The sequence below is a fragment of the Poecile atricapillus genome, chromosome 4 (genome assembly GCF_030490865.1).
Source record: "Poecile atricapillus isolate bPoeAtr1 chromosome 4, bPoeAtr1.hap1, whole genome shotgun sequence".
Taxonomy (NCBI): Eukaryota; Metazoa; Chordata; class Aves; order Passeriformes; family Paridae; genus Poecile; species Poecile atricapillus.
Window position 1 is genome coordinate 37,052,195 of NC_081252.1, and position 19,867 is coordinate 37,072,061.

Genomic DNA, 19,867 nt, shown 5'->3' on the forward strand with positions numbered 1-19,867 from the left:
GGCTCACAGGGCGACACGGGTTGTGGCGAAGGGAGAAAGAGTGCTCAGGCTCTCCCGATTTCCCAGGAACAAGTTTATTCCAACAGGTGCAGGGCTGGGATCACAGGGGAGAGGTCTGAGCCGAGACCCTGGGCACCCCCATGCGCCAGGTTTTAAGGACCGTGGGCGGCTCATATGGTGACCAATGGGACAACAGCAACGGAGGGGTTAAGGGTGGGGATTACAATATGCAGGACCAATGGTAGGGACCCGGGGGGGGGAAAGCAACTGTACAATCAATGGGGCGTCGAGGAAGGGATGATAGGCAAGGAAAGAACTGGAACAAAAGGTGGGGGTTCACATAGATTGATAGGGCTTAGGGGCAGGATTGGGGTGATGGATGGGGAACAATCTGGAAAAATGGGAAGGGTTTACAATGATGGGCAACTGGGGACAAACCATTCTTTATGACAGGGGAGCAACTGGGGTAAACCACCTCTGAACTTAATAAAACCAAGCAAATGGGCGGCAACAAGTCACCATCACTAAAATAAGAAACTCCTTGAACATTAATGCTGCTAAAGCTAGCCTACATCAAGTCTCCAGTTGGAAAACTTATGGTAAGAAGACAAGAAAAAAATACTCTGCACATACACTGTGAGGCTGGTGAGGCACTGGAACAGGTGGCTCAGAGAAGTTGTGGATGCCCCAAGCCCTGGAAGTGTTTTAGGCCAGGTTGGATGAGGCTCTGAGCAACCTGGTTTAGTGGAAGGTGTCCTCAGCCATGGCAGAGGGGTTGGAACAAGATGATCTTTAAGGTCCCTTCCAACCCAGGCCATTCTGTGATTTTGTGATTTACCAGTATTCAGACAAACAGAACAGAGACTTATTAAGGAAAAGTGAAAGCTTTGCAAGTTTCCTAAAAGATGTCTGAATTTGCTAGACTATTTCTTTTATAATGTAATTTTATTATTTGAGGGGGTGAGGTGGTATTTTGGGTTTGTTGGGGGTTTTTTTATGTTGGGTTTTTTTTAAATTCTTCTGTGTAACTCAATTGTTATTTTAAAAATGAACAAAAAAAAAAATCAATTTATCCCTTTCATTTAAACCCTTTAGGTCCACATGGGCTGACCAATAGATTCATCTTACTGTGATCATAAAACTTTGCTATGTTGTTTAAGCTTAGTGTTGCAGAGCAGAAAATCAGCATGTCCATAATAGTTTTGGCTAATTTACTACTCCAAGAAATACAGTAAGAAAAATATTTAGCATGCAGTATGTACTTCAGATTCTTAGAGCTACTTGAACTCTCTGAAGTACCTGATTTGTTCTCCAGGTTCTTGAAACACAGATGATCACAATTACAATTTTTACAATTACACAATTATAAAATTACTTCAAGGACTAATATGCAATGCATGCTACACCCTTGTGACAGAGCCCTGGACCTGAATACTTCATTCTCCAAAATGGAAATGCATATCCACAGTTGACTGAAATGATAAACACTCATTTCAGTCTTCATCCAAGACTCAAATAAACAGATATTTATGGTACTGGAAATGTACAGTACATATTGTCTCCCAAGACTTTCTACGAGGAAAATTCTAATAAGATGATAGAAAAGTTTAAAAGTAGAAGTATAGAGGCTTAAACAGACTCTAACTACCAGAGCTATCAGATGTTGTCGTTCTACAGTATTACCATGTTCCCATCCTGATATTTTAACAGTAGCTTGAAAGGGAAAAAAAAAAAAATCTCTAAGATGACAGATCAATTGTGCAGCATAACTAAGTCATATCATATGCAGACATCCAATCCCTTTTCATCACTGAGTTTTTTTCCTTTGTGATCTTAACATATGGCTTTCCTTGATGCCAAGAAACAGTCAATAAAAAGAAGCCTTTGCTCTTGAGCAGCACCTTTGTTCTTCCCAAGCCTTAGCAACTGTTCATGGATGCAGTAAGGGCAAGAATGAGGGCAAAGATTTAGTACGGATGAACTCTGTACTTCTTACCTGATTCCAGCTTTAGTCTCTTATCTGACAGTAACCCAAAGTGCTAGAATTGTTAAATACTACCACTAGTGACAAAGCCTCTAATAGGAAAAAGCACCTTCCCTTTTTGCTCCTTATTTCAGACCACATCTCTTGACCTGAGTACTGCCTGATGCAATCATTTTCTGCAAGCATAAAAGATGTCAATTTTTTAATGGATTTTTTTGTGGTGAGAAAGCTGTTAAGCAGCTAGATTAAATATAGAATATGCAACCTCCTTGACAGGCTTTTCTGAGCAAGAAAAGAGTACTATTCCACTCAGGATATGCAGAATGAGACCAGAACACTGTGCTATAGCAGCCACAGCTGAGGAGGGCACCTGATGACATTTCTCAGTTCTCAGGTCCAGGTGTCATCGTTGCCATGTCTGAACAGTGTATGAGGACAACATATGGAGTAACAAATTCTCCCAAGCACAATAGATTTCTCATATGGAAATCCTGAATCAGAAGTCAGGGGATACTTCAGCAGGTCCCCAAGGCAGGGCAGGGCAATCACAGGATGGAGAAAGTGGAGACTCCAGCCAAGGGGAACATCTGCCACAGAGCTAATCTTTGTGCATCAGGGCATTTTACATTTTCCTCAACATACTTTGGCATGAAAGCTTGGGTTTGTGTCCCAAAGAGACCAATACTATTATATTTTCATCGGATTTTCTTTTTTTAACACAAACCTACTTTTGACAAAATGTTCTAACCAAAATATCCCACAAAAAAATTACTTGGATTGCAAGGACAAAGCACATGTTAAAATTAAGATAATTTCACACAGAAGCAAGTATTGAGATACTAATTCTTCATTACTTGAGATTTTTGCATCAAAACCAGATATTATAGATGTGTCAAAACTTATTGTTATTGTAAGTGCACATGGAAATTCTTTGAAAAATTGTTCTGCACTGCATGATGCTAAAAATCACAGCAGAATCTAAGAACGGGCGTTTAGTGTTTCAAAGCACCTTGATTTAATTGTGCAACATAAAATCTTAACTAGTTCTTTTTAAAGAAAGGTACTCAATTATTTATTATTTCTCACACAAAGAATATGTCTTCATCACTCTAAATACCTTTTTTTTTAAATGACAAAATTCCAAATTAAGTAATCTGTAGTCCCAAAAAATTGCTTTATTTACTTTCTATAGATAAATTATTTCCATCTCTTTCTCATTTCATGAGAGTATTGTGATTTTCTTCTATCGGTGCAATTCAGGCAATATTGGACTTGTTCTACTTAGGACGAAAACAAATATTAAATTCAAGTTTATCAACAACACACTTAGCTTGCCATAAATAAACCCTTTGATTACTAGAAATAACTAAGCGTGTCTGTTATGTTTTCAGTTCATTCACACCAGCTAGCTTAGGATCTCAGATATCATGTTGATGACATAATAATGCTCTTCAACACTTAACAATAAAAATTGATATTTAAATCAGTGTTTCTTCACTTTATGAATTTTTGTATGACCCCAACTATGGGAGGGTCACATCCTGAAAGCTTCAGACTCAGTTTTGATATTTCCATCAGAAAGAGTTATTGCAAATTAAAATTACTAAAAAGTTATTTCAAAAACCAAGGAGATTAAAAAGCCAATTCATATGCTTCAAAGAGAGAAAGCTACTTACATTAATCTTAAATAGCTTTAGATCAGACTCATGATTCAGGTATGTGCTAAGCCTCTAAAGAGTGTGACGTTTTTAAGAAGTTTCTCATTTTAGTTCCATGGGTATAACAGGGGTATAACATACACAAAATTTAAATCAATTAAGTTTCAGGTAACATGTTTAAAAAACTATGTTTTTTCTCTCATGAAGTTTAAAGATACCAACTGCAAGCTGCAAACAAGCATTACAACAGAATCCTCAGCTGCTGAATTTATTTCACTATGAATTTAACTTTAGCAAATAATTTAACATTTTTAATGTGAAGTTATGCTTCTTCCTGAAAGCACCTTATATTTGCAAAAGACAGATTTCTGTTCAGACTCTGGTTCTGAAAAGGCTTGTAAAGAACAAGGTGGTGTCTGCTGAGCTCCATGCAGAGTCCTAAAGGGAACAACAGGAAAGGCAGCTCAGGATGGACTCGCTCTCAGCACCCCTTGATTTTACTACTAAAACATTTTTCAAGCACAGAAGCACATGATACTTCTGCACAGTTCCTGGTCACACTGCCAGTGTAAGTGCTGATATGCACTGCAGTGGAGTTTGAAAACATGGATCATGACAGAAATATTACCCCCCTATGGCTTGCACTCAGTGTGTCTGCAATCCCATCATTTCTGTTTCAAGGCTCTGAACTAAAATAGGAAAGAATTTGCTTGGACTGTGTTTTGTAACACCTTTAGCACACATGCAAGCAGGTCCCCCACACACACCAGCATTGACTGCAAAGACTGCACAACCAAACTTCTCCCCAGCACACAGTGCCGCTCCCACATGTGCCTCACCTGCCCAGCCTGCCATGCCTGCTGCCTCCATGCCAGCACTCCATCCTGGGATGCATTCCAGCAAGTCCCATCAATGCTGGTGATGTCATACTTCAGGGAACTGAACAAACCTATAAGCATTTCAGATGTGCTCCTGAACTGTTTGAAGGCACTCAGGTCTGTTCTTAAAAAAAAAAAAAAGGACAAAATGAGTTTTGGTGCCATTTGAATCTCACAGCGATCATCTTCAATCTTGCTGCTTGTCTGCAGGCAACTCAAAACACAAAATGGATTCTTAGGAAATATTATGGAATCATCTGCAAAAACAAAGCTTCTCACATCTTTTCTCATGAAAAGCGTTTCATTTTCTATATGATTTCTCTTTGCTCTTAAATGATAAATGGCCTAACTGCTAACTATTTTTAATAGTGTTGAACTGCCCTCTGCAGCTGAATCAGAGGTAAAACGTGTACAAAAAATTTTGTATTGTGATTCATGACCTGTGTCTAAGGGTTCATGAAATCAGGCTCACTCTTCTAGATCTCAGACTGTCCAAAATAAGCTGATGGGAGCTTTATGAGTAAAAGGCTTAGAATACTGAAGTGATGTTTACTGAAAGACTGAAGTTCTTTTGAAAAATGTGTGAGTACTAAGCTTCTCCTTTTCAGGAATAAAAAGGAAACATTTTGTAAGGAGATCAAAAATGCTTTGGGTTTCACTATTTACTTTTTGATCCTGTGAGATCACAGGGTTAAGAAAACATTCAGAACAACCTATGCAAACGTTCACCTGCAAAAATAAGAACAATTGAGCCATCACCTTCCAAAAGCAAATTCTTGTCCACTAATTGAGTGATTGAACCTATTGGGGTTTGTCTTATGCTATAGATAAAATATCAAGTGTCTCAAACTGAAGCAGTTGTTTTTTCTTCTGGCTCAACATAGATAGTATATTGGAATGATTGTTCCTGCTCACTTGGATTTAGTGCCATTCACAGTATCATGTAAATTGTGATTCGCTATTCTACATGCTGAGTAAATACCAAATAAATGCCAGTTTTGGTGAAAAAGATGATAAAATTTACCAGACAAGCAGCAAAAGTTGTCACAGGATTAATCACAGTTGGGGCACAATGGTTAAACTGTTCTCAGACACTTTGATCAGTATTAATGACTAGTTAAGAAATAACACACATTCCTTCATGAAAAAGAGCATGGTTCAGTAAGGTACATTTTGAACTAAACACTGCCTTATTTGCCAGAGAATAACAAGGGGTAATGAATGATGCATCCACAAAGCTGGAAAATTCCATTTTCTGCCTCTGCAAAAGTGCCTGTAAAACCATAAGTGAAGTTAAAAAAAAAATCCCAATCATACCACGGCTTTAACTTATTGGGTTATATCTTTCAAACAATAATATCTAACTATGCTGAATGAACACTTGCACAGCAACAGCAAGGGGGGAAATACAGGCACTTACAGTTCCAGACAGCAAGTGTAAAGGAGTCAGGTACCTTGGTAACAGTGGTGAAAGTGATCTTTAAAATTTCATCCATTTAATTCCTCAGGGAGAGATCTCTTAGTGAGCTAAAGTTGCTGATGAAAATGATAGCACAGCATCTACAGTCCCTGTTCAATATAAAGAGGTAATAAAAAAAAGTCAGAATTATTAAAAACTATAGAGAACTTCTGAAAAAAGATTGCTTTTCAGTTGTTGTGATGATTAATTAGATTTGAATGTTAGCACTGAATACTTGTCACTTAGAAGACCCTAGAAGAGATTATTCCTACAGCACTCCACTGCTGAATTCTAGCTTTAGCTCAGGATAGGTTCAAATTCTTTTACCATTTCCTTGAAATACTGGCAGTTCAGCAGAATGGTAAGATTAAAAAACCAAAACAAACAAAAATCACAGTCTGAGAAAACAACTTGATTTTGAGTTCTGAAGTTAATTTCCAAGTCCAATAACACTTAAAAATTTGATAACATCTATGAATAGGTTGGTTTATAACATACAAGATACAGTGCATCACCATTTATAAACACAGTCAACTGTATCAACAGTGCTTGTCAGGTCTCATTGGACACCAGTGACAAGTGATGCCCCTTAGGGGTCCAAACTGGGACCAGTGGTATTTAACATCTTCATTAATGACATAGAGGAAGGGATCAAATACAGTCAAAAAATCTGCAGATGGCACCGGGCTCTGAGGGGTGCAGATGACACTTCTGAAGGATGGAACACCGCCCCCAAGGACCTGGAAAACCTCAAGAATTGGGCCAATGGGAATCTCATGAGGTTTAACAAGACCAGGTGTAAGGTGCTGTGCCTGGGTCAGGGTAGCCCCCGATATCAACACAGGCTTTAGGCTGAACAGATCAAGAGCAGCCCTGCTGAGAAGGACTTGGGTGGTGTGGCTGCAGCACTTGCCATTGAAGACTGAGGCACAGAAGTCATTAAGGACCTCAGCCTTCCCTTTGTCCAGGTCTCCCATTTCCTTCTGAAGAGGAAGGAAATTATCCTTAGGACATCATCCCTAGTCATTCTTTTGCTTGCAACATATCTATAAAAGGCCTTTCAATTACCCTTAATATCCCTGGCCAGACTCAATTTTAACTGAGCCTTGGCTTCCCTTACCTTCCATAGCTTCCCATATAATTTCATTGTATTCCTCCGGGGCCACCTGTCCTTGTTTCCTCTCCCTGAAAGACACAAGCCAGCAATGTGCACTTGCAGCTCAGAATCAGTCCTGGGCTGCATCCAAAGCAGTGTGGGCAGCAGGGCCAGGGAGGGGATTCTCTCCTCTACCCCACTCTGGTGAGACCCCACCTGGAACATCCAGCTCTGGGGTCAGAGCTCAGGAAGAACATTGACCTGTTAGAGCAAGTCCAGAGGAAGGCCCCAATTTGACTAGAGGGATGGAATATGTCTCCTGTGAGGAAAGGCTGAGAGAATTTGGTTTGTTCAGCCTGGCAAAAGAGGCTTAAAGTGGACCTAATTTCAGCCCTTCAGTACCTGAAGGGAGCCCACAAGAAAGATGGAGACAATTTACAAGGGCCTGTAGTGACAGGAGAAGAGAGAATGGCTTCAAACTGAAAGAGAAGAGGTTTAGACTAGATATTGGGAAGAAGTTCTTTAGGCAGCCAGGCACTGGAACATGCAGCCCAGAGAAGTCATGGATGCCCCAATATCTGGAAGTGTTCAAGGCCAGGTTGGTTGAGGCTCTGAGGAATCTGGGCAAGAGGAAGGTGTCCCTGCCCATGGCAGGGAATTGAAAGTAGACAATCCTTAATGTCCCTTCCAGCACAGAATTCTATGATTCTATGGTTTATGAATTCTAGGAAGTGGTTAAGAAAGTGCAAATACTCTAGAGACCACACATATTGGAAAAATGTTAAAAATAGCATTGTGCAAAGAATGTTGTTGCTGAATTTTGAATGGCATTAATACTGCATTACAGCATGCAATTACACTTAACACATGCAGAGGTGATATGTTAAAATGTCCATAAATTTAACTTTAATCTTATGAATATCTCTTGCACTTGCTTTCATTACATCTTTTAATAATGTTTCATTTTAGTAACAATACTTTTTCAGTCTACAAATTCCTAACAATACAATTTTGCACATTTTTGCTCAGCTGTGAGTAAAAGTTGTCTGAAGGAACATTTTCAGTCCATCTTCTTAAAGGACAGCCCCTTTCCAGATCTGGCATCCATGAGAAAGAATGGGAAGAGAGAAGAGCAGAAAATGAACTCGGAGGGGTAGTGGAGAGAAAGGTCAGAATAGTTTCTTTCTCTGCACTCTTCCCCAAATTACTTAAAATCTTATCCAGTTCGTGAGCAGAAACCTCTAGTTTTTCTCCGTGGTTGCCCTCTCAAGGATAAAGATGATGAAATGAAGAGCTCTTTCTTGAAAAAGGCTGCTATTGCTGACAGAGCTTGAGATTCTGGTGTTGTGAGAAAGCCGCCAGCTCGAGCCAAAAGAATTCAACTCACAAACACTTTGAAAGCCATAACTGCAACTTGCTGGTATCACTTAAAGAAAGCATCCTTTGGGAATTCAGCGCTTATGAACAAGCAGAGTATGAATAATGTCATTGCCACTTGTAAAAGAGATCAAATCCCAGTGAATCAACTATGTGGGAACCAAAATATCACAGTGACAGGCACTTCAGAACTACATCATAATGCCTCTTTTGTAAATATGATGAGTTAAATCATAGCCCTATTGAAATGAAAGCTCACCAAAAATCAAAGAACAGAGTAGTGTGGCTTCTGGAGAAGTAAATTGTTCAAAGGCTCATCTTCCCAGCAGTGTCAGGATGCTTCTCACACTGTCTGACCTGCCGAGCAGCCCTGAATAATTCAGTCACCTCTCAGCCCCATGCTGTGGACCCTCTCTCGAACTGAAGCTGTGCTCTAACAGGAGAATAGGTCGCTTCTTGTAATATAATGAAAGTCAGTAGCTGCTACCAACCCAAGTGCTGCAACACTACATCTAACTGCAACAGCGAGTGTACTGTATCCTGTCTTCAGAGAGATGGGACTGCTATTGTTGTTGTAGTCCTTTAAACAACCTCTTCATTCCACTTAGGAGTCCAAGTGATATAAACAAGAAATTGCCTAAAAAAGAAACCATGAAAGGACTAATAAATCTAACCACCTGGATGGCAGCATGTCTCAAAATGAGACAATGCATTCTGAATTACAGAAGAAAAGCAGGAAAAAAATTCACTGAGGCTTGACAATAAAAACTATTTGGAATCATCTAAGACTCCAAAGAGGTGGTAATTTAATTGCTATAAAAATCAGATAAAGGTAATCCAAAATCCACAGTTTTAGCTCCCAGCACTGAACACACAACCTAGGTGCTCTTAGAACAGTGCTAAATTCACACAAGCAGCCAAGAAATAGCATCTTACCAAATACACAGGCTATTGATTAAGCACAATAGACTCACAAGGGAGGAGGAAGCCAGGCTCTCCTCAGAGCTGCCGAGCTATAGGACTAGAAAAGCAGGCAGGAACTGATGCACAGGGAAGTTCCAGCTGAACATGAGGAGGAACTTCACCACTATGCAAGTGACCACACACTGGAACAGATTGTCCAGAGAGGCTGTGGCCTCTCCCTCCCTGGAGATATTCCGGAAGCGTCTGGATGCAATCCTGTGCCATGTGCTCTGAGATGACCCTGCCTGACCACTGCAGTCCCTTCCAGCCTTACCCATTCTGTGAAGACAATTTCACAAACATCCTATGGAAAAAAGCAACCATATTTAAAGAGCAAACTAACCCTCTGACACTACATCTACATCTTGAGGCCCTGCAAGGCTGTGGAAGAATTCAGCTCAAACATGTACAAATACTCCTGCGTTTATCATACTCATGAAGTCACAGGGAGCTCCTGAACAGAAATGATATATTATTTCACACATTTTTTTTCACAGTCATCTGTGAGAAACTAATCTCGTAGAGAATCCTTCTTTTGCCAGATCTTCATGATCTACACAGTAGTCATTATGGAATGTTTCTCATCATATAGAATCTGATGTCTCCTATATCGCAAACACACTCAGAAAGGAAAACTGAACTACGTATTTTGGAAAACAAGCACAACATACTACAGGGTAGTTATGGTCCAAAGGGGCAGAAAAGCAGAAGTAAATTTGGCCTAGATTAAGTGAACAGTGATTCTCTTGGCATGAACTATAGAGGGAGATAATTTTCAGCAAGACAGCATCAGTCTAATTATCGCTGATTTTTTTTACAGGAGTCCACCCAAACACATGGCCATCTATCTAGGCCCTTAGAGGTAGCACAGTAAAACACATATATACACAAACTTTCAGTTCATAGACCTACAGATAAACTTGCATAGCAGGGTGTTATTTGCATGGCAAGCATGATTAAAACAAAGACACAGAAATCACAGATTAAGAAGTTCAGAGAAGAAAAGCTCATAACACTTTGGAAAGGGTGGGGCAGGAATTACCTCAGTAAGATTAAAAATTTGTCTGAGAAAAATATATCCAATATTATTAACTTTTTTCAAGTCCTTTATGGCTCTAATTTCATATTGATTATTTTTTTAAACCATCTCATCAGAAAGCCACTTTGTTCTGACAAAGTCCCAAGACTTGATCACTATAATCAAAGCCATTTTACAGGTACAATATTTATAGCTAGTCCTTAAAATTATTTCTTTAATAACTTTTTAAGGTATCATTGTCTTCTGAAAGGTAGCTGGCACAGGATTATACTTAGTTATTTGTACAACTTCATCAGATACATAAATGGTCCACAGATCCTCTTCTGCAAGGATGCCCAGGAGCATCTTACTTAGTATCAGACAGATTTATTTTTTTTTTAATTATTCTAACATCTCTTTGCACCTGTCCAAAGTATGAAATTATTTTTTCTTACCTTTTCAGTTTTGTCTGTTTATCTAAAGCACATTACAGTGACTTTCTGCATTTCAAATCCCTGTCTTCTCAGATAAGGATTCTATTATTTTTTTCCCTTAAAGAGCTTTGTTCAGCCTTCTGCTCTGCTTCATCCCTTTGATCTTTTGTTTTAGATCTACAGGTGTGTTTCAAAGGCAGGAGGATTTTTTGTGTGTGTGTGGAGGATTTTTCCCCACCTCTGGTTTACCTACAAAGACCTTACCTGAGATTACCAATCTATGCATTGCACCACATTGCACCACTTCCAAATGATTAAATAAAAATATTACTCTTTTACTTTCACTTTGCTTACAAAGGTGAGTAAACATAAAATATGCTTATTTTCAGATTTCACTTTGACCAAGAAAACTGACTTAACACACTTCAAAACCATCAGAGCACTGACCATTCTCAACAAAACCCAAATTGACGTCTCTTACACACACAGTTATGACTGCACTCATAGCTAATGACTATGTGACTTCACCAAAGAGTAGTAACAGTAAATAAAAGTTTGTATTCTGAAGAGACTGATTTACAGCATATATTGCAACTGCTTAGAGCATTATGATAAGATAATAAGGTAACAAGTCTTGAATATTGCACAAAAACTCAAAAGGTATTTAAGCAAGCTGAAAACAGTAGTTTATTTTGTTTACCTCAAGATCTCAGTATCTACCTCCCAGTCTGGTGATTTGGTTCTCCCTTACAGATACTTGCTTTTGGATATAATTACTGAATACAACAGGCACAATAGATTTCAACATATATTTGGAGATTTTTTTCTTTAATCCCGGTTTTCTTCTCTTACTAATACTTGAAGCTATGTTGTTCCCAATCTTTTCTGTATGAAGCAGCAGAGTTAACACCTTTTCTACCACACTAGTAGATTTTCATCTATATTACCCCCTATAGATCACAGAGTTAATATGCAAACCCAGTTCCTTTACAGAAGAAAGCAAAAGTACATGTTGAGTCAGGCATATTGCACAGTATAATTTTAATTCTAAATAAGATAATAATAAAAATAAGATCACAATACTTCTTCTTCCATGAGGAATAATAACAATAATAACAATGTATTCAATCTTATTTCCCAAAAGTCCATATCTACAATCAAAGATGCAGTTCTGTGTACAGAAATCCCCAAAGCTGCCACTCCAGAGAACTGTATGTCAAGATAAAAAATCTGGTCTGTTTTCATTACTTGGTACCTCCTCTCCTGGTCCTCTATGGTTTCTCTAGCTCTAACTCTACATGCATTAATGCTTTTCTGATTTACTCCTTGCTCTGTGCTAGGCCAGCACAAGCATTGATACACTTAGGCAGGAGTTAGACTGGGGAACTAAGGAAGCCAAAAAACATGCCTAGCAGTGCAAAATAGCACGCAATACTAGATTGGAATTGCCCCTGAAAAGCTATAGGCCAAATTTCATCCTAGAAGAATGCCTGAAGGGTTTCTTTTTGAGGTTTCTTTGGTTTCCGGTTGGTTCGTTCATTTTTTTGGTAGGTTGTTTCATTTACTTTGGTTTTATGATTTTCTGTGTTGCTTTGAGGGTTTTTTTCATTTATTTTAACTAAGTCTGTGCTTTTTGTTTAGACCAAAATGTTGCCCATGGCATTTTCAAGCTTACTTATACTTAGAGAGTCTTCTTTTTTAAGTTGTTAGCGCTTTTATCCTCCTTCTCTAGGTCACTTTGTTCAGCAACTTCTACCAAGTGCCAAGAGACTTCACAAATCAGGATATACACAGTTCAGAAGAACACAGCAATTTTTTATTTACGAATAAACACAAGAGATGCCAAGGTGTAACAAGCAGCATCCAGAAGTTAATTTGCTCTCCATTCTCGTGGCAGTCATCACTCAGTGGAAAACAACTCAGAATGGGATAATCCTCAATCTTACCCGAGTCATCAAGTACTAATTCCCTGCTTTTCTCTTAGTATTTAATAACTTTTCTAATCAGTGTTCTTCCTCTTTTATTCTTCCAGGATTAAAATAATTCACATTTTAATAATTTTCAGAATAGAGCTAAGACAACATCACATTGCACATGTGCAGCACCAAAGAACTTCAACCAAAACTATCAGGGAGCTGGGGGTATCTGTTGTTTATATATATATATAAACAACAATGTTTATATATATACAAACAACAATATTTATATATATACTTATAAAAAAGTGCTTCTTCTGCCTAGGATGAAATGGGAATTTGTTATGAAGTTCATACAAACTGTAATCCACTCCTGAACATCCTGCTGAATTTAATCACAGCACAAGCACACAGTGCAGACCATTTCCACATCAATCTGGCCACAGTGCTGCTGCTGCTGTCTTTCAGCGAGGAAGAACTCTTCTTCCACGTAACTGAGTGTCAGTGCTGGCAAGAAAAAGGAGAGCAGTCACACACAGAGGGAACTTCACACAAATCCAGAACACACAAAGCCTGTTGAACTAATAGGCAGAACACTGCAGAAGACTTTAAAAAAATTTTCTCAACCAGAATTTTCCAAGTGTCAACACTGAAAATCTCCACATTAAGTTCCGGGAGGCCTCTGATGGAGCCAGGTAACTTTGCCACACAGCTGCCTCAGGGCCTGCCACCTCCTCTGCCCCATCCTTGGCCACAAAACAAACTCTGAGCAGTACAGAGTTTCCAAACTCTTCCAGAATATTGTCTCAGGAATTTCTCCAAATGACACTTTTTCAACAGATACATCCATTTGGACAGATTGGTATTTTCAGCTACTCAACAGCAATCTCCATAATTATTATAATTTAAATACATATGTTAAATGTAAGGGTTTATACATTTTGTTAGATATATTTTATAAAGAGATATATTATTATATGTAGATGCTTATTACATAGATGTCTAAAAAATGTATCAAAGACATATTTCCTTTATCTAAAAACAAATTTTGCCATCCTTGCAAATCAGAAAGTGCTACTCAACATAAATCTAGTCAGAAGACAGGCCTTTAAACCATCTTGAGGTCATCTTGCTCATCCCTCTGGTTCTGGCCTGTACTTTTGACTCCTCATATCCACAGAAGTCCTAAGTCTAAGACTACTGAGCTTCTCAAACTAAAAACAAATATCTCCCTAGTACAAGCATCTGTCTACTTCCCGAAAACACACTCTAGATATTATTACTAGTTCCTAGTTTTGTCATTACAGGAAAATAGTGGTTCACACTGAGATACTACAATATTTAAAATGGATTGCAGTATTTTTTCAGCATGTTGCAGAACTCTAGTGAGGCTTTGCAAGCTTTTCCCTTTTGAAAGGGTCATTTCTTCTGATTCTGAACCAAAAGGCACCTCATACATAATTATTCAGCCCACTAAAAAGCAAATAGCAGAGATGGGAAAACATAAATGAAAGGGTTTACAAGCAATACAAGGCCTAAAATAAATGAAAAATGGATGAGTATTTTTTTAGAATAGTAAACCATGTGACTGATTTTCTATGCATCATTTTTCAGCTCAAGTGTATTCTAAAGCATTTATTCATAATGCTCATAGAATGATGATGCTTCCAATTTTCACCTTTGAGAGATGAAGGTGATCTGTAGCCATTGTATTTAAAGGCTATCAAAGATAGTAGTCTGTCATTATGCTCTAACAAATCACACTGCTTTCTGTTCTAGCCACATCAAAACGGCTCAGCATTAAGCCTTAAGAGCTAGATCCTATTAGTACTTGGACAATTTGTGAGTGTAAACAGAAATTTAAAACCTAAGTGTTGGTTGATGGTTATTGTGCTTACAGCTGACTAACAAGCTCTTTAATGCACTCCACTCAAAGCCCGTTTCCACTTTCTTGTCTTCTGCACAAGACGTAAGACATCTGCATACAAAACTATTTGTAGTGTAATCTGTAATTTGCATTTATTAGCCTACACAAATAAGAATTCAAGGGGTACTAGCAAATAAAGATTACTCACAGGTATATGCTGTCAGCTGCTTTTTATTTTTTCAAAGTAGTACAAGTATCCGATCTCTCAGTCATATTCAATTTCCCTAGGCCTTGTTCAGAAAACCTGTAGAGAAAATCTGTTAATTTTTTTGGACTGGATGCACGTAGAGATCCCTTTGGTTTGTCTTTTTATCTCATATACTATTTTTTCAGAAAATTATTTCCATTCCAGAGGAGTGAGGAAGGACTTCTCTAAAGAAAAATACACCGAAGTTTGATTCTGATTCTGTTGCATACAAATAAAATTCTAACAAACATTAAGGGATGCAAAATTTCATGCTAAGTAATGAGCAACATCAGGAATGGGTTTTTGTAGTTCTCTTTCCATGCTGAAATTTTGAAGTGTATTACTTGCATATCAAAGTATGTGTTTAACTTACTGTCTTTGGCTTCTGCATGATTTTGCAAGTGAAGATAAGAAAATACTTGATAACTGGTGTTTTTAAAAATTAAGATTACTTGATCATCAAGAGATACTGTAATTACACCTGAAAGTTATTGCTTCTTGAGCTTAAAGAAACAACTCTTTTATAATCAAATCAAATGGAATTTGAAATGCCCTAATACATACCAAAAGAATTGAATATAGGAAACAAATTATGATAGAGAAATTAAACAAATCACTTTAAAGGTGTAGCAGTAGGGTTAAAGCTCCAGATTATTATTTTTTAATCACTGACATTTGACAGTGCTAATAATCTAAAAAAAAAAATAAAAAATTCCAGTACAATATAATTGTAGTTTCATCATAAAGACGTGTGAATTTTGAAAACTTCTAAAACAATAACACCATCCACTCTCATAGAATCGTAAAATGGTTTGGGTTGGGAGGCACCTTTAAAGGTCACCTAGTCCAACTCCCACGCCATGAGCAAAGACATCTTCAACAAGATTCAGTTTCTCAGAGCCTTTCTCAAGTATTTCTCAAACTCCATCCAAAGTGGCCTTGAATGTTTCCAAGCACAGGGCATCCACAGCTTGTCTGGATAACCCATTCCAGTATTTCAGCACCCTCATCATAAAGTATTCCATCTTTACATTTAGTCTGAATCTACCCTCTTTTAGTTTAAAACCTTTAGCCCTTGGCCTATTGCTAAAGGCCCTATTAAATAGTCTTTCTTCATCTTTAAGACTCCTTTAGGTGCTGAAAGGCTGCATTAATGTCACCCTGGAACCTTGTCTGCTCCAGGTTGAACTATTCAAAGTGTCTCACTCTGTCTTCAAAGGAGAGGTGCTCGAGCCCTCTAAACACCTTTATGTCTCTCCTCCGGACCCAGTCCCAACAGGTCCTTGCCTTTCAACACACTATGGGAAGCTACATTATCATCCAGATCCTCTCAAGACCTTTTGTCTTAAAACCAAGTTTGCTTTTCAGCTGAGTTAAAAACACTGATCCCATTGAAACATGACCACTTATTTTTAGAATACAGTAACAGAGCAGAGAGGTAACAACCACCTTCTCAGTGCATTTTTACATCCACTTAACCACTCATTAAACATATCCTGAAAACTAAAAAAAATAAAATTAAAATACAGTCAGGCTGAGCTCCTGTATGACAGTAAATTGCTTAAATGATAACATCACATGGAGCAGATAATAACCTCAGAAAGTGATTTTACATGAGTGTGGATCCCTCCATCTGTCACCTGCACAGGGAAAACACTGGGTACAGCCATCTTAGCATCACAGGTAAAGCAAGGAAAATAACAGATTCTCCCAGAGAAATACGTGTTTCCTCTGTCTCAAGAGATGATTTAAATTAATATTTTACTTAACACAATGCAATGGAATAAGAGCATTAACAAGCTCAATTGCTTTGATTCAGCAGCCTTCATGTAACTGCCTAGGCAACACTAACTCAACAATTTTCTGTCTGCTGCCAAGCTAGTGTGAAGCAGGTAAAATTATAGTAGTTCAGAATAACAAATACTTACTTATAAGTAAATATATATATGATTATTAATGATACTTCAATATTTATCAAGTGCATATACTATAAATTATTATATTACATATATATGCACACTTTATATATATATTTATAGATATATATTTATAGATATATATTTATATCTATAGCTATATATTATACTTCAACTGCTGTCTGGAAATAAAATATTAGATCATAATTAACACACTGTAAAAAAAATCTTCCTTGATTAAAAGATTTGCTTCCCAAGATTATTACTTAAAATTAAAATGTAACCAAGACAAAAAACATAGCTTCAAAGATTTTCTATGTCTCCTCTTATATTACATTATAAGCTAGATCAGAGTCAGTCATTACTGTTTACTCTTGTCCTCTGAGACTGAAGAACATCACAACCTAACTGGATTAGCTATTGATCACCCATAAGAAGGCAGCCACTTGTGCAGGGGTTTGGCTCAAAAGAAAAAAAAAATATTAAAAAATAAAACCACAAGAAAAATAATCCCACTAAGTAAAAGCATTTTATGCTCATTTCTGTGATATGAGCATAAAGACACAGAAGAAAAATGGGACTTTAAAAGTCTCTTAACCAGTTTAGACTCATGAGCCTTTGATAGGAGAAGCCTAATGTCTGATCCCAAGCTCTCTCTGAAATGCAAACTGAATTCTTCTCAGGATCCAAAGCTCAATGTTTTCCAGACATCCATATTAGAGGAATTAATTCTGCCCAAAATTCCCTTTTTAAACGAAATCTCCGAACCAGTTACAGAGCACAGGAGACGCTGACCTAACTTGTGCCTAACCAGAATCGTCTCTTCTCTAAAAGGACAATACCTCTATGCTTAATTATAATAAACTCATCCTACAGTCTGCTACATATTCCACCAAAATTGACTTCAAACTAAGAAATACTTTGCTGAGAAATTAGTATCTTTATCTTTAACTAGTTTTCCCCCCACTGCTTTCTCCAGTGCAAGAAATGGCTGATTTTCTTGAGATTCATGGTAGCAAATAAACTATCTGAATGCTCTACACTGCCACATCCAGACATACCTCAGTTTTGGAGGGTATGATAACCATCTTCCTGCTAAGGTCAGTAAGTCTTCTTCCACTGGAATTATAAAATGAAACAACAAACAGGATTCTCTGTTCCCAAAGGAGCATAATGACCTACATAACTTACCCAAGGCTGTATTTTTCTCTAGGGTACAGTTACTGTTTCCATCTCAAACTCTGATATCACTTCATCATCTTATGCTGGAGGGATGGAAATGGTTAATGTTCAAGCAATTTCAGTGTCAGAATGGTACTGAGAGCAAAAATGAGGTACACCAGAAAGAGAGTATAATGTGTAAATATGGGCTACATTGCAAGGAGAATACCAAACAGGCAGTCACCAAAAGCAGAGTATCAATGCACGTGGCACTGGACCTCTTTGGGATGTAACAGTGGCAGAAATAAGTGTTGCAGTGTCAAAACATAGGAAAAAATATATTCTTGTATTCTCCTCACTGCAGAAAGAATTGACCGAGACCAAAGATCAAGTGCATCACTCTGTGGCAAAGCCAAGCTGTGGAGACTGCAGGATATCATAAATAAATGTAAAACTGTGAATTAAACACATCCCAGTGAAGAGTATAACCAAGAAACTAAATGCAGACCATGATTTCAGAAAAAAGTGCTCACAAAAACATCATTTAGGTTTGCTTGTGTATAAAGGGGCATAGTGTTACGCAGGATAGCCCAGGAAAGGTGGACTCGAGAGTGTGAAGATCCAGCAGACAGGTTTAACAAGTCTTTATAGCCTAGGAAAAATTTTCAATTGCAAACTGAAAGCCTCCCTGAGGTTAAACATTCACATAAAGGAATCTCACAAAATATACTCTTGTTTCTTGGGTCTATGTTGAACAAAGTACTTTGTTTTTTTTACAAGTCTCACATGCTATTCTCACAAAACAGATTTGAGACCACCTAATGTATGTATTAAAAAATGAGAAAATAGTATTAAATGGATATAGGTATTCTTCTTCTCTTTAAAGAAATTATTAGCTGTACCACTTGTTCCAAAAGACAGACCTTCATAACAACTAATTCTGGTATCAAACAGCAGTTTCATTCTTGATGATTGAGAAGTTCCTAGATATTTGTTTCCTACTTCCCACAGAGAGTGACATCTTCCCACTTAGAATGCAAACAATAGTCTTTGAGACTTAATATAAGCAAAGTTAGACACTTCATAACTATAATTGCTCCTATAGTAGTTTCAGCATTTTGTGGAGCAAGTTATTTTCTGCCCATGTACTTGCAACTGCTCAGGTGGGCACAGAAGAGTTAGAGAGAAGATTCTGTGCCCAAGTTCAAAGCTGCAGTGTGTGACAGTTGCTCACTCCTGTCCCTCTGTATCACTGGCTGGCTTTCTACTAATAAATAGCAAGCACTTTGCACTAAGCAAGATCAGACTGGATGGGGCTCTCATCTATTGGAAGGCGTCCCTGCCCACTGCAGATGGGCTGGACCCAAATGGTCATTAGGACTCCTTCCAATCCAAACCATTCTGTGATCCCATCTATTTCAAACCTCAGCAGCCAAACAGCAAATTCTATTAAAGCATTTTTGCAAAACATTGCCTAAAAAACACAGAGCATCAGATTCACAGGAAAATTGACAGTATTATTCTTCCATAGTTCCAACAGATTTCATTTATGGCAAGTGAAGGCTACCCCATGTTCAGTAACTCTGAGTAAGCCTTACAGTGATTGAGATAAAGAAATATCATTATTCATGCTTTCCAAAGTTATGTATTTGCCCTGACAGGTAAACTGTTCTGTAAAAGCCTTGTCATCACTGGCTGTGTTTTTCATTTTTTCACCTGTCACCGTAACAAATTTATTACCAGCTGTTTTGTGCAGATTCATCAATCCTTTAAATCAGATTATGTGCATCACTAAATTCACTAGACAAGAATAACTGTCTATACCTTTGAGCTGCAAAGAAATAGAAAATGGAACCTGGAAAAATCTAAATATAACCTACAAAAAAACTGCTT